General features: G+C 37.4%; 1 long non-coding RNA gene across 1 annotated transcript; it reads left to right on the top strand.

Annotated features, from left to right (window-relative positions):
- The first annotated feature begins 18,229 nt into the window (after positions 1-18,229).
- On the top strand, positions 18,230-23,188 carry LOC306662632. The gene is made up of 2 exons (XR_013764167.1): positions 18,230-18,350; positions 23,034-23,188. It is a non-coding gene; the product is annotated as an uncharacterized lncRNA (long non-coding RNA).
- The last annotated feature ends 1,238 nt before the right edge of the window (positions 23,189-24,426 follow it).

The raw sequence follows: 24,426 nt of genomic DNA, 5'->3' as shown, positions 1-24,426 counted from the left end.
GTAGGGCCGGGCCCCTGGGAACTTGCAGAGGAAGGCAGGCCAGCCCAGGCGGTAGCTGTAAATTGAGGGGAACCTCTAGGAGGGACTGACCAGCGAGACCTCCCCACCGGGTGAGTCTTCCCTGCCGGGTCAGGTTTCCCCACAAGGACGGTAAAACCAGAGACTCAGACCCAAACAGGCCTTGCCTCAGCCCGCAGCCTAGGTCCCCTTTGGATGACCATTGGTTAACAAGTGGAGGCACCTCTGCCCACTAGCAGGGATTATACCCCACCTGAAGGCCACCACTCCTAGAGAGGCAGCTTCCTTGTGGAGCACCGCATTATCAACCTCCTCCAAGACTTCAGCCTACTGAAGGCTAAGGGGGGATATATATAGAAATCTTCAGGGACATTGTAAGTCAATAGAGGAAATCTGCAATATCTCAGCGGTCCTCTGATACCTGAACAATATGAGAAAACAAGGAAAGAAAATGCTGCAAACAAATCTAGATGTTACATCAATAAAACCCAATGACAGCATGGCAGAAGAAATGACAGAAAAGGAGTTCAGAATGTACATAATTAAAATGATCAGAGAAGCAAACGATGAGATGAAAGAGCAAATGCACGCACTGAATGATGAGATGAAAGAGCAAATGCAAGCATTGATTGATTGCACCAATCGACAATTAAAAGAGCAAATACAGGAAGCAAGAGATCATTTCAATAAAGAGTTAGAGATATTGAAAAAAAACCAAACAGAAATCCTTGACATGAAGGAAACAATAAACCAAATTAAGAACTCCATAGAAAGCATATCCAATAGGATAGAACACCTGGAAGACAGAACCTGAGACATTGAAGACAAAATATTTAACCTTGAAAACAAAGTTGAACAAACAGAGAAGATGGTAAGAAATCATGAACAGAATCTACAAGAACTATGGGATATCATGAAAAGGCCAAATTTAAGAATTATTGGGATTGAGGAAGGCCTAGAGAAACAAGCCAAAGGAATGAACAACCTATTCAATGAAATAATATCAGAAAATTTCCCAAATCTCAAGAATGAAATGGAAAATCAAGTTCAAGAGGCTGATAGGACTCCAAATACACAAAATTACAACAGACCCACACCAAGGCACATTATAATGAAAATACCGAACATACAAAATAAAGACAGAATTTTAAAGGCTGTGAGAGAAAAGAACCAAATTACATTCAGGGGGAAACCAATACGCATATCAGCAGATTTTTCAATCCAGACCCTAAAAGCTAGAAGGGCCTGGAACAACATATTTCAAGCCCTGAAAGAAAATGGATGCCAACCAAGAATCTTATACCCAGCAAAACTTACCTTCAAATTTGACGATGAAATAAAATCCTTCCATGATAAACAAAAGCTAAAAGAATTTACAAAAAGAAAGCCAGCATTACAGAACATTCTCAGCAAAATATTCCATGAGGAAGAGATGAAAAACAAAGAAGCAAATCAGCAAAGGGAGGAATTATCCTAAAGGAATTGTCAAATAAAGGAGGAAACAAGTTGTGTCAAACAAATAAATAAACAAAATTTTAAAAATGAACCAAATGACCGGGAAACCAAATCATTTCTCTATAATAACCCTGAATGTTAATGGCCTGAATTCATCAATCAAAAGACATAGACTGGCAGATTGGATTAAAAAGATCCAACAATATGTTGCCTGCAAGAGACTCACCTCATAGAAAAAGATACCCATAGACTAAAGGTGAAAGGATGGGGAAAAACATACCATGCACATGGACTCAGCAAAAAAGCTGGAGTATCCATCCTCAGTTCCGATAATGTGGACTTCAAGCCAAAGTTAGTCAGAAGGGATAAAGAAGGTCATTTCATACTGCTTAAAGGAAGCAGAAATCAGCAAGATATAACAATCATGAACATCTATGCCCCAAACAGTGGCTCATCCATGTATGTCAAACAAATCCTTCTCAATTTCACAAACCAAATAGACCATAACACAATAATACTAGGTGATTTTAACATGCCTCTCTCACCACTGAACAGATCTTGCAAACAAAAATTGAACAAAGAAACCATAGATCTCAATAACACAATCAATAATTTAGACTTAACAGACATTTATAGAATATACCATCCAACCAAGAGCAAATACACTTTCTTCTCAGCAGCACATGGATCCTTCTCTAAAATAGACCATATTTTATGCCACAAAGCTAATGTTAGCAAATACAAGAAGATAGAGACACTAGCATGTATTCTATCAGATCATAATGGATTGAAGTTAGAAATAAATGAAAGAGTAAAACACAGAAACTATTCCAACATCTGGAGATTAAACAATATGCTATTATATGATGAATGGATAACAGAAGATATTAGGAAGGAAATTAAAAAATTCTTAGAGGTAAATGAGAACAAAGAAACATCATATCAAAATCTCTGGGACACTATGAAAGCAGTACTTAGAGGGAAATTTATTTCATGGAGCACATTTAATAAAAGAAGTAAAACTCAACAAATAAACGACCTAACACTACAGCTCAAAGCCCTAGAAAAAGAAGAACAGAACAGCACCAAAAGTAGTAGAAGACAGGAAATAGTTAAACTCAGAGCTGAAATCAATGAAATTGAAACAAAAGAAACAATACAAAAAATTGACAAAATAAATAGTTGGTTCTTCGAAAAAATAAACAAAATTGATAAACCTTTAGCCACACTAACAAAGAGAAGACGAGAGAAAACCCAAATCACTAAAATTCGGAATGAACAAGGAAATATCACAACAGACACGATTGAAATACAAAACATAATTAGAAGCTATTTTGAAAATCTATACTCCAACAAAATAGAAAATTTCGAAGACATCAACAGGTTTCTAGAGACATATGAATTACCTAAACTGAACGAGAAGGACATAAACAATTTAAATAGACCAATTTCAAGTACTGAAATAGAAGAAGTCATCAAAAGTCTACCAACAAAGAAAAGTCCGGGACCAGATGGGTTCTCAGCCGAGTTCTACAAAACCTTTAAAGAAGAGCTCATTCCAATACTTCTCAAAGTATTCCATAAAATAGAAGAGGAGGGAACCCTCCCAAACTCATTCTATGAAGTCAATATCACACTGATACCTAAACCAGACAGAGACTCATCAAGGAAAGAAAATTTCAGACCAATATCCTTAATGAATATGGATGCAAAAATTCTCAACAAAATTTTAGCAAATCGCATACAAAAACATATTAAAAAGATAGTGCACCATGATCAAGTGGGTTTCATCCCAGGGATGCAAGGTTGGTTCAACATCAGGAAATCAATAAACGTAATTCACCATATTAATAGACTTAAAGTCAAGAATCACATGATTATTTCAATAGATGCAGAAAAAGCATTTGATAAAATACAGCACCCCTTCATGCTCAAAACACTAGAAAAAATAGGGATAGTGGGAACATTCTTAACATTGTAAAGGTCATTTATGCTAAGCCCATGGCTAATATCATTCTAAATGGTGAAAAACTGAAAGCATTCCCCCTAAAAACTGGAACAAGGCAGGGATGCCCTCTTTCACCACTTCTATTCAACATCGTTCTTGAGACTCTGGCCAGAGCAATTAGACAAACCAAAGAAATTAAAGGGATACGAATTGGGAAAGAAGAACTCAAACTATCCCTGTTCACTGATGACATGATTATATATTTAGAGGAACCTGGAAATTCCACCAGAAAACTCTTAGAACTCATAAGTGAATTCAGTAAAGTAGCAGGTTACAAGATCAATGCCCATAAATCCAACGCATTTTTATACATAAGTGATGAATCTTCAGAAAGAGAAATTAGGAAAACTACCCCATTCCCAATAGCCTCGAAAAAAATAAAATACTTGGGAATCAATCTCACAAAAGAGGTGAAAGACCTCTACAATGAGAACTATACAACACTAAAGAAAGAAATTAAAGAACACCTTAGAAGATGGAAAGATCTTCCATGTTCTTGGATAGGAAGAATTAATATTGTCAAAATGGCCATACTACCTAAAGTGCTATACAAATTCAATGCAATTCCAATTAAAATCCCAATGACGAACCTTACAGAAATAGAGCAAGCAATTATGAAATTCATCTGGAAGAATAAGAAACCCAGAATAGCTAAAGCAATCCTTAGCAGGAAGAGTGAAACAGAGGGTATTGCAATACCAGATCTTCAACTCTACTACAAAGCAATAGTAACAAAAACGGCATGGTATTGGTACCAAAATAGAAAGGTAGATCAATGGTACAGAATAGAGGATACGGACACAAACCGAAATAAATACAATTTTCTCATACTAGACAAAGGTGCCAAAAATATGCAATGGAGGAAAGATAGCCTCTTCAACAAATGGTGCTGGGAGAATTGGAAATCCATATGCAACAGAATGAAACTAAACCCATATCTCTCACCATGCACGAAACTAAACTCAAAATGGATTAAGGACCTTGGAATCAGACCAGAGACTCTGCAGATTATAGAAGAAAAAGTAGGTCCAGATCTTCACCTTGTTGGTCTAGGATCAGACTTCCTTAACAGGACTCCCATAGCATAAGAAATAAAAGCTAGAATCAACCACTGGGATAGATTCAAACTAAAAAGCTTTCTCTCAGCAAAGGAAACTATCAGCAATGCGAAGAAAGAGCCTACAGAATGGGAGAATATCTTTGCCAATCATACTTCAGATAGAGCACTAATCTCCAGAATCTATAAAGAACTCAAAAAACTTTACTCCAAGAATTCAAATAATCCAGTCGACAAATGGGCTAAGGAAATGAATAGACACTTCACAGAAGAAGATCTACAAGCAATCAACAAACATATGGAAAAATGTTCAACATCTCTAGTAATAAGAGAAATGCAAATCAAAACCACCCTAAGATTCCATCTCACCCCAATTAGAATGGCGATTATCAAGAATACGAGCAACAACAGGTGTTGGCGAGGATGTGGGGAGAAAGGTACACTCATACATTGCTGGTGGGGCTGCAAATTAGTGCAGCCACTCTGGAAAGCAGTGTGGAGATTCCTTAGAAAAATTGGAATGTACCCGCCATTTGACCCAGCTATCCCACTCCTTGGCCTATCCCCAAAGGACTTAAAATCAGCATACTACAGAGATACAGCCACATCAATGTTCATAGCTGCTCAATTCACAATAGCCAGACTGTGGAACCAACCTAGATGCCCTTCAATTGATTAGTGGATAAAGAAGCTGTGGTATATATATACAATGGAATATTACTCAGCCATAAAGAATGATAAAATTATGGCATTTGCAGGCAAATGGACGAAATTGGAGAATATCATGCTAAGTGAGATAAGCCAATCTCAAAAAGCCAAAGGAAGAATGATATAGCTAATAAGTGGAGGATGACACATAATGGGGGGGAGGGAAGGGTTAGTGTTAGGGTTAGAGTTAGGGTTAGGGAGGGGGCAAGTATGGAGGAAGGAAGCACTGTATAGAAGGAAAAGAGGGGTGGGAGGGGTGGGGGGAAGGGAAAAAATAACAGAATGAATCAAACAACATTACTCTATGTAAATTTATGATTACACAAATGGTATGCCTTTATGCCATGTACAAACAGAGAAATAACATGTATCCCATTTGTTTACAATAAAAAAAAATAGAAAAAAAAAAAGTTGGTGATATGCTGGCAGACTGTGGGTGATTTAGGTGGATAAATGGGGTAAACAGCAGGCGGTCAATGAGCAGCAAAGACTGCCTCACAGAGAAACAGATTTTCCTCTGCTTGAAACCTGAGTTACAGAGTGACAGGGAATGCAGTCTCCCTCTAGTCTGCTATCTTGGATCTCCCTATTGTTTATATTCTTGATCATAGACTATTCTGACTGGAATGAAATGAAATCTTAGTGTAGCCTTAATTGCATTTCCCTGATTGATAGAAATGTTGAACATTTTTTCATGTATTTATTGACCTTTTGTTTTTTGTCTATTGAGAAATTTGTGTTTAGTTCTTTTGCCCATTTATTGATTGGGTTATTTTTTGTTTGTTTGTTTGCTTTTTGGTGTTAAATTTTTTGAGTTGTTTGTGCATTCTGTATATTAATCTTCTATCAGAGGAGTGACGGGTCAAGATTTTCTCCCATTCTGTAGGCTCTCTCTTTACCCTCTTAATCATTTCTTTAGCTATGTAGAAGCTTTTTGGTTTGAAGGAATCCCACTTACTGATTGTTGGTTTTATTTGTTGTCATCAGTCTGGTCTTATTCCTTAGTATATAAATTGTTTTAGTTTCTCTACGGAAGCATTTCGAATCTTCTCTCCATTTTTTGTGTTCTGAACTTCGCAATCATGTGTCTGTCTCTATTTCTTGTTTGATTATATGTTTGTCTATTTTGTTGGGTACACAGACCTTTAAGTGAAGACTTTGGCCTTTTAATTCTGGGAAATATTCTAATATTATCTCTTTTAATTTTTTCATTCACATTTTCTTTATCCTTTCTCTCTATAATTGCTAGAATCAAAAGGTAGTCAACTTTATTTATGTGTGTATTTTCTCTTACCTCATATAGTTTTTGCAATTTGATAAATCAAAAAATACATTAGCATAACTATTTTGACTACTTGCACACTAAATTTTGACTTTATTTTCTAGCTTTGTTATTTATTGTAATTTTTGCAAGCTGCATTTTAATTTCACAATTCTTTTTTCATTCACTGAACAGCATGCTGTTCTTCTCTGTGTGTACTATGTTATTAAGTGACTCTGAGGTGTTAATTTTTTAAAGTTCTCTTCTCTCCCTTCAATAATCCCTGTTTCTTTGAGTTTCTTTTTAAGTTTTAGATTTCTCTTTTACGTTAAAGGCATTTCTTATACATTTAATAGTTCTTAGCCATCCATGAAAATCTGAGACAAAGTAAAATGTTGATTTGGTGCTGGTGTTTTGGGCTGGTGTTTTGATGGTTAGCCTAGGTAAGCTGATATGAGTGAACACTCCTAACTGACAATATTGAGGGCATCCTGCCCAGATCAAGATCTCAGAATCAAGGAGTCTGTTCAATTCTGTTTCACAGAGAAAAACCCCTAGATTTTAGTGCTTTGTCTACTTTATGTGCCACATGGTGTTAAATGATTTGGGAGACCATTGGGAAAGGAGGGGTGTGTGTATGTATGACAAACATTTATTATATATACTAATAGCATTTTCAATGATAAGTATTCATGATCCAAAATAATTTTCAGTTCATCGCTGACAAGAATACATCTAGTTCAAGAATGAAACTTATTGAATCATTAGACTTTGGCTTATATGATTTCAAATTAAATAGCCTTAAAATAACTTAATCACATTATTTGTATAACCAAAATTTGGATGTGAACAAGTGAGAACAAGAGGAAATTCAATTTCATACTTAAATAGATGATCATTTGTATTCTAACACATTGATATAAAATAGTTGTTATATAAAATCAGTCTAAACAGAGTGCTATTCAAGTTAATATATTCATGTGTTAAGTTCTTTTCTTATGAGAGTAATCTGAACTTCCAAAGTACAAGAAAGCAAATACCATGGGGCCCTATCCAAATTCGAACCAGAGAATTCTATGGAAATTCTAACCACTACAAAGCACCAGGAAACAGTGAGTGCTTTGGCTAATTCCTCAATAGGTTGTAAGAAGACTTTTTCTTACAGACATTGTCTAGTTTCTGTCATTTCATTATTCAGCAAGTACTTTGTGCAAATCCTCTGCAAGGCAGTGAGTGAGTAATAATAGTAATACAGATGACAAAATCTTTATGCATTGCAAACATTTAATATATTTTCTGCTTTTCTTAAAGTTTTTGTATATTCATTTAAACAAAACACAATTTACAAAGGATTTCTATCACTTATTTTGATAGACAAAATAACTAAAACATACAGGATAACTCATTTTACTCATGACCTCTGCCTCATTCCCCAGCTCTTCTCCTTTCCTGATTTTGATCTTGTGTCTCAGATGAGAGAATCATCAGAAGTAAAAAAGATGGGCTGTTCAATCAGAAAGTCTCTCTTTCCAACATTTCCTAATTTTGATCCTGAGCATGTTAGTTGATTTCTGAGTTTCTGTCTGTCATCTTCATAAGGATGACAACAGTGAACTCATTGCATTATTGGAAGTATTAAATTAAATGTACCAGCGTCCTTCATTTAACTGAGTATTCAGCACAGTCTTGAAAATGCAAATTCTTTTCTGGAATATTTTGTACTCATTCTATTCAGGTTTCCTGTATTCCACTTGACATTTAATTAAGTTCTTTGGGTTTTTTATCTTTGGCTTTTTATATGATTGTATTTATATCTTAATCCTTAGGTTATTTAGATCCTTCAGAAAAGATAGCCCTCCCCTCTAATATTCCTTAACTATATTCATCCATTCTTCTATGGAAAATTTTCCTTAGTAAAAATAGCCAAAATCAGTTACATGAATCATGAGTTTTATGTTGCAGCAACCTAAAGGAATTCTTCACATTCTCTAGTGTGTGAAAAAAGAGTATTTTGGGGGATAATTTTCATCATTTCATGGCATTACTAACCAACCCTTGATTTTTCTAGGAATGATTTTTTTTTTAGTTTGTCGATTATTCTTGTCCTTTATTTCTCCTCCCTATTTTGTCTGCCTCTCGGCTATTTTTACAGCTCATTAGTGCCTCCATCAGAGGATGGGAAATGGAAATAAAAGAAAATGAAACTCACACTCAAGCAGTACCTATGCAACATAAGATGGACCTTCAGGGATTAAAGCAAATCCATCTGATTGGCTGTGGGGATTTTAATGACTGAATTATTCTCACTATTTGATTTCAGACTGTTACCAGACAGTGCTGGTCAGCTACTTAAACTCAATTTTCTACTTGAAATGGTTGATTGGTACTCATTAATACAGTGATATCCATCAGTTACCCAGGCCATCAAGCATGCTGAGTGATTGTATTCATCTTTGACTGGTGGGTGAGATGTCTGCACAGAGCGCTCAGCCTTGTTCTGTTCTGTTTGCTGATTCACTTACCTCTTCTCATTCCTCATCTGCCTGTTAGGACTTGGCATCTCCAAGCAACTTTAAGCATGGTGGAAACCTATCAGGTACACTAATACCTTAGTGATTTCAAGGATAAAGGACCATCTGACTTCATTTACCTTTTGGTCTGCAATGAAGGCAGGATTGGTTTACGTTCTTGAATGATATGTTCTGACTAAGGCTTGACCACCAATAATTTTGGTTTTTTTCCCTAGGAGTTCTCTTTTTATCTAAACGTAATAGTTGTTGTAAAACATATTACCTTGGGAAAAAAATTGACTTGCTTTTCAGAATAGCCAAATTCAGTTTATTACAACCAGTTATACTATTTATAGTTGGCTTAGTGTTGTATTTTTTTTAACATCTTTTGTTCATAGATTTGATTGTATTTTTTTGACTTTTTAAAATAAATATGTATTTTCTTTTTAACATATTTGCTTAACTACATATTTTACCATTAACTATTATTTACTTTGATAAAAGAAAATAAAAATCTTTTACTTTAATGAAAGTAAATAAAATTGGTAATATAATGAAAAGAAGAAACTGAATGAATCTATGTGAATCAGCATTAATTCTTTGATCCATAAACTACCACATAGAACATCAACTCTTCTAATATACTTAGTGGTATCTTGAAGATCTTTAGATGCAAAATGATTTTGAGCATGTACTTATTTTCTTCCTTTTTGTCAACTGGTTCAAACTCATTTATTTGTAACGCTTAACTAGATACATAATATGACATTTACATTTTTTGTTTATTTCTAAAATATTGACTTTCTGCAATAATCTTCATTAATTGCTGAACGTAAAATTTTTACAAGGGTATTTACAAATATATTATTTGTTGTACATTTGTCATCTCGTGCAAATAGAACTTCAAATGATGAAAGCAATTATATTTTACTCACTAAATCTACAAAACAATTTCTGCATTTTTCTCCTACTGTATATTTTCAACCACAAATTTTGACAGTTTCACAAGCATTTGAAAAATTATTTTGTTTATTGGATTATTTGATTGTAGAACTGTGGATGTCTATAGAATTCAAGTATTCCTGATTTAAATTCTTGTTAGCATGAGAAATAAGAGTGGAATATAGGCAGTTGGATATGTATAAATAAGTAATTATTTGGGAGTTGGCACTTAACTCTTGGTCAGAGTGCTTTTCCAATTTTATAATAATATGAATCTTTATAAAACTTCTGTAATACATACATATTAATTATTTCTCTTAATTTAATGTCTCTGAGTGAGTCTTTTCCCATTAGAAATAGGATAGATAGAAATGTCTGAAATTCCTAGAAACTCAAGGATATTTCAGTTGCCTGTTGTTCATTTAATATTGTTCAGTCCAGTTTGTAAATCTTATTCAGGTTCCCCAAAAAAGTACACTCAAAAGCTGCAATATTAAATACTAGAATTTCCCCCTATTCTAAGTTGGTTAAAATTGTCATAATTGCCCCCTAAATTATGGAATATCCCTAGTAAGGAATAGTTAAATTTGGAACAACTGTGAAAGATTTCTTTTCTGGCCTGGATCATTTTTTATAGTATTTAGACTGAAAACATTTGACAGAACATGCTGATAAGGCAAAGAATAATGGAGCTTGGAAGAATAGAGAGGGACAGAAAATGAATGGGGAATTTATGTGAAAAACAGAGGAACAATAGAGCTGTAGTTTCCTAAATGTAGACTGTATGAAAATGCTCTGCATCCTGAATTATGAGAGGGAAGTCAGTTGCTGAGAAGTTTGATCTTCTTTGAATCCTTCTTTATTATTATTTTTAAGGGATTAGACTGAAAAAGAAATGTATGGGATAGGTTGGCATAGTGTGTAGTTCATTTCACGCCCATTACTGGGTGTTAAGAAACTGGCTCAAAGATTTCAAAGGGAAAGTCATTGCATATATGAGGAGTAATGACCTGGACTTCAGCATGCTGTGGTGGTGGACAATAATCCCATTGTGAAAGCTCAAGACAGTAGTGAAATTAATTAGCTTTCTCCTCCAACTGTGTGAAGATATGGTAAGAGTTTGAACTCAGAGGAGCACCCTGGCAGGGGGCATGGACTTTAGAGAGGAGCAGGGAAAAGGAATACTTTCTTATCATCAAATTGTCATGTTTATGTCACAAAGAAAATTCATGAATACAACAAAAATGTCACTCCCCCCCCCATCTTGAGCATTTAATTGAGAGCTTAGGTTGCTTTTAAAAATGAAATATGGGGTAATTAATTCTCTTATCAGACAACAGCCAGACTGCAATAATTATTTAGAAGAATTTGAAAGGGAGTCTGTTCTATAGTCAACATAACCTTTATCATTTATTAGGCTGTTTATCTGACTGCTTTAAAAAAAAACTTTTTTTCAGAAACTTTTCTTTTTAACTACATGGGTAAATATCTTTGTAGTCTTTACTAATTGATTTTTAAAGTCACATTCAGAGTTCCACGCCTTGTATTTGCAAAGGTCAGAAATGTTTTGCACATAAATGGCATGGGAGGGGTGTTCTATAAATACTATTTCTGATTTCAAAAGGTCACATGGAAAGGGAAAAAAATTCATCTTTTTACTGCATGCATTTTTGTATACATTATGTGCTTTTGTAAATGAGTCCTTTGATAACATACCATGTAATGTGCCCTTAACCCTGACATTTTTCCCTCTTTAATCTGGATTTCAGTATAACCAGGCTAAAAGGAAAGAGTATGTTTAGTATGGCTCAGCAATCAATGCACATCTGCTTAGAGAAATCGCTGGAATCATGAGATTTTTTTAAAGTTGAGAGAGATGTTAAAGATGAGCTCAAATGCTTTCTTTCACTAAAAGAGACCTGAAGATGATGCATGTCTCATGACTCAGTCTAGAGACTGAGAACTGAGAGCCAAGTACCCTGATTCTCGGTTTTGTGCTCTTGGTGATATAATTTCAATAAGATACCAGACTTGCTTCTTTTAGAAGAAAGGTCTTCACAAAGCCTAATTCTCAAAAACAAAACTTCTATTAGGATGGATCTTATACTTTTATTTAAATAAACATTTACTTTAAAAAGTGTATAAATGATATCAAATAATACATATAAAACTTGCTGGTTATGAAAAGAAAATACAATTATGGAATGAATACACAAAAAAATAGAACACTGCCTGCACCCCAGAAACCTTTCCCTGGGTCTTTTACCAGTCACTATCCTAATGTCCTCAAAGGCAGTTGCAACCCTGATTTCCATCACCATATATTAATTCTGCATGTTTTTGAACTTTATATATAAATATATTCTTTTATATATATATGGATCTTTTTCATCACAATTTTGTTTTTTAAAGTTTATCAATATTGTTTTGTATAATTTGTTCCTTTTTGTTAACGCATTGACTTCTTTTGTATCGATAGCCACCATTTATCTACTTGCTCCAATATTACAAACATTGACTTGCTTCTAACTTTGGACTCTTATAAATGATACTTCCATGAACATTCCTATTCATGTCTTTATGTGTGTGTGTGTACACGTATATATGAAGTATGGTATATATACTTAGTTGATTCCTGGAGGTACACTATGATAATGAAGTATGCATATATTTAATAGACACAGTCATTGTCTCAAAGTGGTTGTGATAGTTTATACTCTCAACAGAGTCCCTTGCTCTACTTTTAGACCAAAGCGTAATATCACTAGAATCTTAAGTATCTATTCTGGTAGATATGTAGTAGGGTCTCATCGTGGTTTTGATTTGCAATGTACCTGATGATTGATTAGTTTGAACACTGCTTTCAAATTGTTTGCTGACTTTTTGATAGTCTTTTGCACAATTACTTTTTGGCTTATCAACCATTTCCTTATTGATTGGTGTCTTTGTCTGTGTAGTCTGCTATAATAAAATATAAACTGGGTAGCTTATAAACAACATAAATTTATTTCTTATAGTCCTGGAGGCTGAGAAGTTCAAGACCAAGTTGCCAGTAGATTTGATGCCTGATAAAAACTTGCTTTCTGGCTCATAGATGGAACCTTCATTCTGTATCCTCAGGTGATAGAAAGGGTGAAGGAGTTCTTCAGGGTCTCTTTCATTAGGGCACTAATCCCATTCTTAAGGACTCTACCCTCACTCCCCAAAGTCTGCATCCTAATTACATCACCCCAAGGGTAAAGATTTCAGTATGAATCTTAGAGGAACAAAAACATTCAGAGTATAATGAATAAGTTCTTAATTCATTTGCTGGCTAAATACATTCCAAGTAGGTTCTAGTCTGTGGCTTGCCTTCTCACTCTCTTAATAGTATGTTTTGATGAAAAGAAGTCCCTAATTTTAGTGTAGTACAATTTATCAATCTTTTTCTTTAGAGTTAGTATTTTTGTGCCTTTTTAAAATGTATTCACTTACTCTCAAGGTTTTGAATATATTCTCCTATTTTTTCTTTCAGTGGATTTGTTGTTATGCTTTTGATCTAATTAGTTGGACTCATTAGATCTAATCCATTTTTGTCACAAATCAGGTGTTCCATATCTAGATATACTTCAGGACTTCCTATTCTGTTTCATTGGTTTGTCTACTCATGTGTCAATAATACCCTGATTTAACATCTTTCTATTTTTGTGTTTTGAATATGGTTACATGTTGGATCTTCCAATTCTATCCTCTTATTTTCTCTATTTCTTAACAGAGCATTCTGGGCAATTTTCTCAGGTTTGCTTTCCAGTTGTTAGTTCCTCAACATATTCAATTTGCCGCTCAATCACTTTCTGAATATTAAAATTTTTTTTGAAATTCCATTGTAGTCCTGATATTTCTCATATTGTGTTTATTTTTTATCTTTAAAAATGCTTACATGTTCTTTTAGATCTTGTTCTATTTAGAACACTGTCTTTTTTATTTTATTTCATTTTTTTGGTTTTTTTTAGTTACACAGAACATTAGGATTCTTTTTGACATAATTATAAAAATATGGATATTATTTGTTCTCATTCAGTCCCAGTACTTCCCCTTTCCTTCCCCTCCTCCCTCCTCCTGTTCCCTTCCCTCTACTGATGTTTCTGCTATTTACATATAGTTTTATTTTTAAACTAGTTTCTTATGGATATGAATCTCCCAAGATGGTGGGAGTCACTGTGGTGTATTCATATATGTATGTAGGAAAGTTAGGTCAGATTCATTCCACTGTCTTTTTTAAATCTATCTCTCATCCCTTCCTCTCATTTCCCTTTCTTTGTTCCATTGATCTTCTATTTTTTTTAAAACCTCTCTGTTTTAGTCAGCTTTTCTTTTTTTGCCTCTGTGACTTAAGGACCTGGCCAAAGCAACTGTAGAGGAGGATTTGGGGGCTTATGGTTTCAGAGGTCTCAATCTATAGACAGCTGGCTTCCTTCCTCCTTGGGGCTTGAGGTGAGGCTGAATATTATGGTGACAGAGTATGGCTGAGGGAAACAGCTCACATGATGATTAGAAAGCAGAGAGAGAGAGAGGGAGAGAGAGAGAGAGAGAGAGAGAGCTCCACTTGCCAGATATAAATATGTACCCCAAAGCCTATGCCTCACTTCCTCCAGCCACACCCTACCTGCCTTCAGTTACTACTCAATCCCATCAGGTGATTAATTGACTGATTGGTCAAAGCTCTCATAACCCAATCATTTCTCTGCCAAACCTTCTTGTATTGTCTCACACATGAGCTTTTGGGGGACACCTCACATCAAAACCATACCACCTAGGTTTTTTTCATAGCTTGGCTATTGTGAATTGTGCTTCTATAAACACTGATCTGGCAGCATCACTGTGGTAAGCTGATTTTAAAGCTTTTGAATATGTACCAAGGAGTGTGATAGCTGGATCAAATGATGGTTCCATTCCTAGTTTTTTTTTTTTTTTTTTTTTTTTTTTTTAGGAATCTCCATACTGCTTTCCAGAATGATTGCACTAATTTGCAGTCTTACCAATATATGAGTATACCTTTTCCCCCATAGCCTTGCCAACATTATTGTTACTTGTATTTTTGATAATTGCCATTCTGACTGGAGGGGGATGAAATCTTGATGCAGTTTTAATTTGCATTTCCCTAATTGCTAGAGAGGTTGAACATTTTTCATATATTTGTTGACTCTGTTTTTCTTCTTTTGAGAAGTTTCTGTTTAGTTCTTTTGCCCATTTGTTGATTGGGTTATTTGCTTTTTGTTAAGTTTTTTGAGTTCTTTGTGTATTCTGGATATTAATGCCCTACCTGAGGAGCAGATGGCAAAGATTTTCTCCCATTCTCTAGGCTCTCTCTTCATGCTCTTAGTTGTTTCCTTTATTGTGAAGAAGCTTTTGACTTTGATGCCATCCCTCTTATTGATACTTTATTTTGTTTCTTGCACTTTGGGAATCTTGTTAAGGAAATTGGTTCCGGTACTGATGTGTTTATGTGTTGGGGCGTTGGGCTTACATTTTCTTCTAGCAGTTGCAGGTTTCTGGTCTAATTCCTAATCTGTGATTCCCTTTGAGTTTTGTGCAGGGTGAGAGGGGTTAAATTTCATTCTACTATACATGGATTTCCAGTTTTTCTAGCACAATTTGTGGACAATGTCTTTTAATAACATTATTATTTGTTTCTTGGTCACTCTTACAATTCTGATTATTTTGTTCATTTTGATTATATGTTCATTCATAAGGATTTTTATTTTATGATAATCCCTTGTGATAAAACATTTCTCCTGAGAGGTTTAGGATTTACATTTGGAGGTGGTTGCTGCATATCATTGGTATGGAGTCCACATGTTACATTAAATGTCAGCTTTCTGGACCACCTGTCAATGCAGCTCCCAAATCTGTGTGTTTTAGGTCCAGAAGTCCTCAGTGGTTTTTCTTTTGCCCTGAATCCTCACATACATAGATATCCTCATTCCTCAAAGAGTGGAATGAGGGTTATGTGTGTTTCTGGTGATAATACATGTGAGATATTTCAAAAAAGGAAAAAGTGTATAAATATCAGTGTATAAATAAGTGTATAAATATCATTGTTTTGTATTTTATGGAAAGGTGTTATTTATGTATGAACAGTACAAAGAAATTTTGCAATACCTAATAGTGTTCATTATTTCAAAACTTGTGATAATGAATTGGAAGTCTAATTCAAAAACCACAGGAGGAATCTTTGCACTTCTTTGGTTGTCTGCCCAAAGAATATTGGCACTATAAGAATCCATGTTCTGCTTTTACCTATTTACAATTTGATTACAATTTCATCTTCCTTCTCTTGCCTAGTAAGAGACTCTACTACATCTGACAGATTGGTACATGGGGCAGTGCACAAACTGAAGTCAGTGCTTCAGTGACTGTGTATTGAGCAGACCAGATGAACCCAAGATATTTCATCCTGCTGCCCCTGTCATGAGCTCCTCCATGATCTAATTCTCATTATGTATACTTAAAAGCAAATATACTGCACTTTGTGAATCATGTACTCTCTTTCAGATCAATGGTCAGAAAGAGTCTAGGCTTAGCAAAGAAGCAGATAATGAGAGAAAAAAATCAAGGAGAACAGAGTTGGAGTTAATTCATCTTTGTTAAGAAATCTCATTGCAGAAATATTGGCAGTAGATGCCTTGAGATTTTAGCTAAGGATGAAAGGAAGAAACTCCTATTTTCATTCTCTTGGGGAAATAAGGACTAAAAATGAATTGAACCAAAAAAAAAAAAAAAGCAGAACCTTCCTATCTGATTGATCAGATTTCTCCATAAATCTGCCTATATAAGGTTTTGAACTTGCTCCTGAAAAGAATTAGAAGCATGAGAGATGTAAATTATAGGTGCAGGGAGTATGGGTATAAATGCAATAAAAAAAACTTTCACTTTCTTTCATTTTGGTAAAATATCTCCATATTTCTTAGTTTTTAGATTAGCTTTAATTTAAATTATAGTTCATATAATTCTTAGTTTGAACTGTAATGACCAAAACATGAACCTCCATCTGTTCTAATGTGTCAAATGCAAATCTTTTCTTTTTGAATTCTCTGCATGCAAATGCCCCCTCAGTTACAAATTGTCTTAAAGGGGAAATCAACCTGATGAGAACTGAGAGTATGTTTGCACTTAAAGATAATTTTATTGAATTTGTTCAAATCTCGAAATGTTAATAATGGATTTTTCATGTTTAAAATGATAGGATGGAATTTAGAGTTCATTTTGTATATATTTATTTATAAGTTTTGATTACCTTTATCCCAGATCTAGGTGGGTTTTATGTGGGCTGAGTGATGGCTGATATAAACTCATATATCAGATGAGGGGGACATGGAAAGCTGACTTTTATTACAGGCACTGGTTAAATGTGCTAGTGAAACTTCTTAGGACAATAGCAAAAAAACTATGATGACTTTGATTACCCCAAAATTCTAGTTCCAGATCAACTGGAAAATGCTCCTTGTCATTATGATCTTCTCTCCTGAACTGAAAACATTTCAATTTTGATGGATATAAATGTTATTTATTTAATGCTCCAAATAAGTCAAAGAATATGGAAACAGCTCAGACTACCCACCCCTTGCCCCTCCAAAACAAAACAAAATAAAACTTTTAGTCATTCTCAATTTGACCAAATGCTAGAAGTCATTCATCATAGAGCAGCAATAGCAAATTCAAATATTTAAGGTCAAGTATATTGTTGGATGGAAACTAGGTTTCTCTCTCTCTCTGTCTCTCTCACACACACACACACACACACACACACACAGTCCAATGTGTAAGGTATAAAGCCACCTTTCTCTCCCGTTACAGGAATTTCTGGCCTCCCCATTACCTGTCAGTCTGCGTTCTGCCTGCCTCTCCCTTTGCAGGAATCTCCGGCCTCCCCATCACCTGTCAGTCTACATTCTTCCCGCCTCTCACATTACAGGAATTTCCGGCTTATGCCCCCCCCCTAATCTTCCTGCCTCCCGCATTACATTCTAATATGTCATTGGTCCATCAGTCAGTCTGTAAGAATTCTCTACTGCAATTGGTTCCTCTCAGCCTGTGAAATTCCAATATCTGAGAGAAACCATGCGCCATGTTCTCTCTTTTCTTCTTTCCTTTTCCCCCTGAGCGGACGTGAGTTGTCTGCATAAAATAAAGTTCCTCGTGTGAGACCTCGTGTCTGCAGAGCATTTTTCTGGGAGCTACCGGCGAGCCACAACTGTCTCTAACATCTGGTGCCGTGACTCGGATATGGGTTTTTCCGCTGACTAAGCAAGCGGAATCCCATCCAATAGCCCAAGCGCCCGCGGGTACAGGCTCACCTCCCATTTACCTGGATGCCCAGTTTTCTGCATACAGCACCAGACCCCAGAATTGGTGAGTTCCCCTTAGGCAGGCCCCTGACCACTTAAACACATCTCGGCCGTGCCCCCCGTATCTGAGAAGCGGCCATCCCGGCGGTCCCTCCACTGCCGCTCGTGGCTCCTGCCTCCTGTCCCGCAGCTCCCACCACCTGACTGCCAAGGTGTGGGGGTACCTCCTTGGTCCCCATAGCTGGTCCTAGTTGCTGGGTGGATTCCTGATTTTTATGGTGCTGAGATTCCTTCTCAGGGTTTGAGGCTCTTTTATTTTCCATTGCGTCTTGCTTGAAATCCTGGCCAGGTCTTCAAACTCTCTCGGCTAATGCCTGGTTAAACTTGGTTTTTGGTGATGACCAAATGTCTGTTTTAACTTCTCGTTGCCTGGCACCGTGGTTCTTGGGACACCAATAATCACTAGCCAGGTGGGTCTCAGTTTACCATGGGATCCAGGACATCCAGCCCAGCAAACTCGCCCCTGAGATGTTTATTAAATCATCTCAAACCCCATCACCTATTCCCTGAATCAGGGAATTTATGACACCCTAAATTCTAGCTTTGTACTAGGTATAATTATATGCCTAATTATACTAGTTATAATTAAATACATATGTGGGCAACCTGGTGAATGGAAAGGGACTTTTCCCTTTCATGTTTTTCCTTTCTTTCAGGCTAAACCTAATCTCTGCTCTCCTCAAAAACCTGAACCTGTTCTCTTGGCTTCTCCCCCACCTTTTAACCCTTCTTTCTCTTCCGAGTTCGATCCAGCTGATGAGTCATCTCCTTACAGGCCTCCACTGCAGAAGCCCCTGTCCATTCCGCTTCTTTGCCTCATTCTGTGTCTCCTTCGCTCCTCCACTCAGCCCACCAAGTCCCCCCACCACGCAGTCCCGTGCACATGTCTTAGCCCCTTTGCGGAGGGAGTCATCAGAGTTCATGTCCCCTTTTCCCTGTCTGATCTGTCTCAAATAGAGAAATGGCTAGGTTCCGTCACCTCCAACCCTGCAACCTTCATTAAGGAATTTCAGTACCTTACCCAGTCTTATAACCTTACCTGGCATGACATTTACATGATCATGTCCAATACCCTAACCCCTGAGAAGCGCGGGAGAGTCTGGGAACAGGCGCGCAATTATGCAGATGAGATTCATCAATCGACCCCCAACCCATCCCATTGGGGCTGAAGCGGTACCAAATAGGGAGCCCCTATGGAACTATAATACTGAGGCTGGGTGTCTACAGCGAGATAGGTTTCAAACCTGCATCCTTGCAGGTCTACAAAAGGCTACTATTAAACCCATTAACTATAATAAACTTCAGGAAGTAATACAGGACAGAGATGAAAACCCATCAGCATTTCTAAGCCGCCTTACAGAGGCCATGCTCAGGTACACTAACCAGGATCCCGAAACCCCAGAGGGAGGCAGCTACTTATGACTTATTACTTTTCCCAAAGTTACCCTGACATAAAGGTCAAATTGAGGCAGTTGGATAGGGGACACTCATACACCCTCTGTAGCTAAATGCTCACCTGTACTCATTCATCTAAAGGACCCAACATCCTACCCAGCCCAGGCCCAATATCCCCTTCCCCAAAGGAGCCTTATAGGACTTCAACCAATCATCCAGGATTTAAGGCAGAAAGGCTTCCTGTGCCCTGCCAACTCACCTTATAACATTCCCATCCTGGCTGTTAGGAAACCTAATGGATCTTACCGTCTAGTGCAAGACCTCCACATCATTAACTCAGCAGTGGTCCCCATCTTTCCCATTGTATCCGATCCTTACACCCTGCTTTCTTCTATCCTTTTTTCCACCACATACTTTTCAGTGCTAGATTTGAAGGATGCGTTTTTTACTACCCCACTTCACCCTGATTCACAGGATTTCTTTGCTTTTACTTGGACTGACCCTTTCACTCGAGTTTCTTCTCAGCTGACCTGGACAGTTCTCCCACAGGGTTTCCGAGACAGTCCCTATCTCTTTGGCCAAACGTTATCTCAGGATCTTGCCTCTCTCACATTCATTTCCTCCTTTCTCTTACAGTATGTTGATGATCTTCTTCTATGAAGTCCCTCTCTTGAGGATGCCCAAAGGGACACAATTAAGCTTTTAAACTTTCTGGCTGACAGGGGTTATAGGGTTTCTCTAGCAAAAGTGCAACTTTCCTAGCCTCAAGTTGTTTACTTAGGTGTCAGCCTCTCACCTGGATTTAAAGCCATCACTGTAGAGAGAAAAGCATTAATACAGGACATGCCCACTCCATCCACCAAGGAAGAAATCCTTTCCTTTTTGGGATTAGCAAGATATTTACGATCCTGGGTCCCCAATTTTTCCATCCTGGCAGCTCCCCTATATGAGGCTTCAAAGGGTACTCCCACTGAACCTCTCCTCAACACAGTGAAAGCCCCTTTCCAGATCTTAAGAAAAGCCCTTCTTCCAGCCCTAGCCCTACACCTCCTGACTTAACCAAACTGTTCTACCTGTTTGTCTCCGAAAAAAGTGGGTTTGCCCTGGGGGTCTTAGGACACATGTTTGGTCCCACTTTTGAACCAATAGCATACTTGTCAAAGAGGTTAGACTCCACTGTAAGGGGCTGGGCACCATGTCTTAGAGTATTAGCAGCAGCATTTGTCTTAATTCAGGAATCAAAAAAACTCTCTTTTGGGGTTCCCACTGAAGTGCTGTTACCTCATCATCTGTCTAAGCTCTTACTTATAAAGGTCTGCAAATGCTACCACCCTGTTGGGTGTTAGCCTTACAAACCGCTCTTATCGAGGACTCTTCCATTTCCTTTAAAACATGCTCACCTTTAAATCCAGCCATCCTCTTATCCCTACCTTCCAATATACATGCTTCTGCAACCCACAGCTGCCTTGAGACCCTGGAGGAGTTACTTCCCTACCCCTCTAACGTCCAGGAAGGAGCTCTACGCAATCCTACTTTCATGTTTCACTGATGGAATCTCATTTCTCCATAAAGGGATCCGTCAAGCTGGATATGCCATTGTCTCTCTTAAAAAGGTAATAGAGTCAGGACCACTACCCAACAACACCACCAATCAACAGGCAGAACTAATTGCCCTTACCCGCACATTCACCCTTGCAAAGGGATAATCCCTCACAGTCTACACCAACTCCAAATATGCTTTTCACATTATCCTCTCTCATGCTGCTATCTGGAAAGAGAGGCCTTCTTACTACTAAAGGAAACTCCATCACCAACTCTAGTTACATTCTAAAACTCCTTGAGGCTGTTCACCTCCCAGCAACTATAGGCCTTGTACATTGCAGAGCCCATCAGACACATCAATCATTCATCTCTTCAGGTAATAACAAGGCAGATGAGGAGGCTAAAGGGGCTGCCCTCTCATCCAGGCCAGCCCCTATTATGGCTCTCCATGATCCTTTGCCTCCACCACCCCCCAACGGGGAGATACTTTCCTACCTCCATCGTCTGTTTCACCCCAGCCTTTCTTCACTCTTACAATTTGCTAAAACTCATCTGCAACTGTTCTCCTCTGATATCTCATTTCTGAAGGAACTCTCTTCCTCATGTGAAGTCTGCCTGTGAACAAATCCTACAGCTGTCAGGCCCCCCACTTTTCCAAATCACCAAGCCCGTGGCACCATTCCAGGGGTAGACTGGCAACTTGATTTCACTCACACGCCCAGAGTAAGAAAATCTAAATGCCTATTGGTTATGATAGACACCTTCTCGGGATGGATTGAAGCCATCCCCTCCTCCAACAAAAGGGCAATAACTGTCTCTACCTTCATCCTTCATGAAATCATTCCTCGCTTTGGAGTACCTACTTCCTTCCAGTCAGATAATGGACCTGAATTCATTTCCCAAGTCACCCAACAACTTGCCAAGGCTCTTAGGGTCCCCTTGGCATTTCCACATTCCTTTTCACCCAAAGTCATCAGGCAAAGTAGAAAGAGCAAACCAAACTCTTAAAAATATCTTAACCAAGCTCTCTTTAGAACTTCACCTCGACTGGGTTAAACTCCTGCCCCTTGCTCTTCTGCATCTTCGCTCACTCCCAAAGAAACCAACTAATATTTCCCCTTTTGAGTTAATGTATGGTCCTCCCATCCTGCCCCCTGGGATAGTGCCCCTTCCTTCCCTTCTTCCTTCTCAAATATCCAGTCCTCTCCTAAATCACATTCAAGCATTTCTATGGGGTTATGCTGACTCCACCCTACCCAAACCTTTATCTGGCCTCCTTACCCAACCTCTTCAAATAGGAGACCAAGTTCTTATCTCTCCTCCTCAGGAAGATACAATCCCTCTATCTCCCAAGTGGCAGGGACCCCATACAGTGATCCTGTATCACGCCAACAGCTGTCAAGGTACAAAATCTACCAGGATGGCTGCACATTTCTCGGGTTAAGCTCTATTCTCGGTCTACTAACCGCTCTCCAGCTCCTAATCCACGGGCTTCTTCTAACCGATACTCAGCCACTCCTGTGGGACCCCTTCGTCTCAGACTGAAGATCATGAAACCCTCCACCCTTCCTCCCATTCCAGAAATTGGGAGCCAGACGATTGAAATACCAGACAACCATGTCCAGCCATGAGGACCAGATTCCTGTTTGTAATTTTCCTAACCACTGAATTTTTTTCCAATAGAATGCCAGCCGAAAAGGGGAGCCCCCTGTCTTTTACTTCCATGTCAACTAATCAACTTGTATTGCAGAAATATCAGGATCTCACAAAAAATCGGAGCCTGGCTGCAGATGTGCCTCCAGAGAAACTATCAAGTCTCCAGCTCTTCCTGCCACAATGATACCAGCTCTACGTCCACACCCAGCAGGAAGTAATTACAGAAGACTGACCTTCATCCATGTACCCCCCAAAAAATAAAAAAATAAAAAAATAAATATTTTTTTAATAAAAAAGGAAATGGGGGAATGTAAGGTATAAAGCCACCTTTCTCTCCCGTTACAGGAATTTCCTGCCTCCCAACCACCTATCAATCTGCATTCCGCCCGCCTCTCCCTTTGCAGGAATTTCCGGCCTCCCCATCACCTGTCAGTCTACATTCTTCCCGCCTCTCACATTACAGGAATTTCCGGCTTACGCTGCCGTAATCTTCCTGCCTCCCACATTACATTCTAATATGTCATTGGTCCATCAGTCAGTCTGTAAGAATTCTCCACTGCAATTGGTTCCTCTCAGCCTGCGAAATTCCAATATCTGAGAGAAACCATGCGCCATGTTCTCTCTTTTCTTCTTTCCTTTTCCCCCTGAGCGGACGTGAGTTGTCTGCATAAAATAAAGTTCCTCGTGTGAGACCTCGTGTCTGCGGAGCATTTTTCTGGGAGCTACCGATGAGCCACAACTGCCTCTAACACAATGCACATGTATGGTATATATATATACATATCAACTTGTATTTATAAAGTAAAATTTGGCTGTCTGTTCAATCTAAATGATACTTGAAGTGTAACTGAAATTTGTCTGATTATGACTTTACTATTTTTCACTCCAATGAAAATAAATGTATCCTTAAATTAATGCTATGTATAACACCTAATGGTTAACAGTTTCTGAGCACCCACTTTATATTGAGTTTTATAGGTATTGTATTATTTTAACTTGTGCAAGTTTATGAGGTAGGTTCTATTTTTACCTGTTTATTTCACAAAAGGGGGAACTGAGGCTTAATAGTGGTAGTACTAATCAGGCTTTCCAAATCCTAGAAGAAATCATAACACGCCTATGTATGTCTGACAGTCATGACAGAGTGCTCTTTCTTTAGTAGGTGAGAGTAAGAAAGTAAAATTGTAATGAAAAATGTAAGTCGATAAAAGCAAACTATGGATTTTTATAATACCAATATTCTGTGGTCAGACAACTATAGAGCAAAAATTTCCTATTGTAGTTTTTGAATTAGATCATTATATATGTATATATGTATATATACGTACATATATATAATATATATAATATACATATATACACATACATGTATATACATATATACATATGTTTATATACATATGTACATATACATATATATGTATATATTTATATATACACATATATACATATATATGTATTATATTATTTATAAGTTTTGATTTATA

The sequence above is a fragment of the Sciurus vulgaris genome (genome assembly GCF_902686455.1).
Source record: "Sciurus vulgaris genome assembly, chromosome: 5".
Lineage (NCBI taxonomy): Eukaryota > Metazoa > Chordata > Mammalia > Rodentia > Sciuridae > Sciurus > Sciurus vulgaris.
The sequence above is the reverse complement of the archived record's forward strand: the minus strand, read 5'-3'. Positions and strand labels throughout refer to the sequence as shown.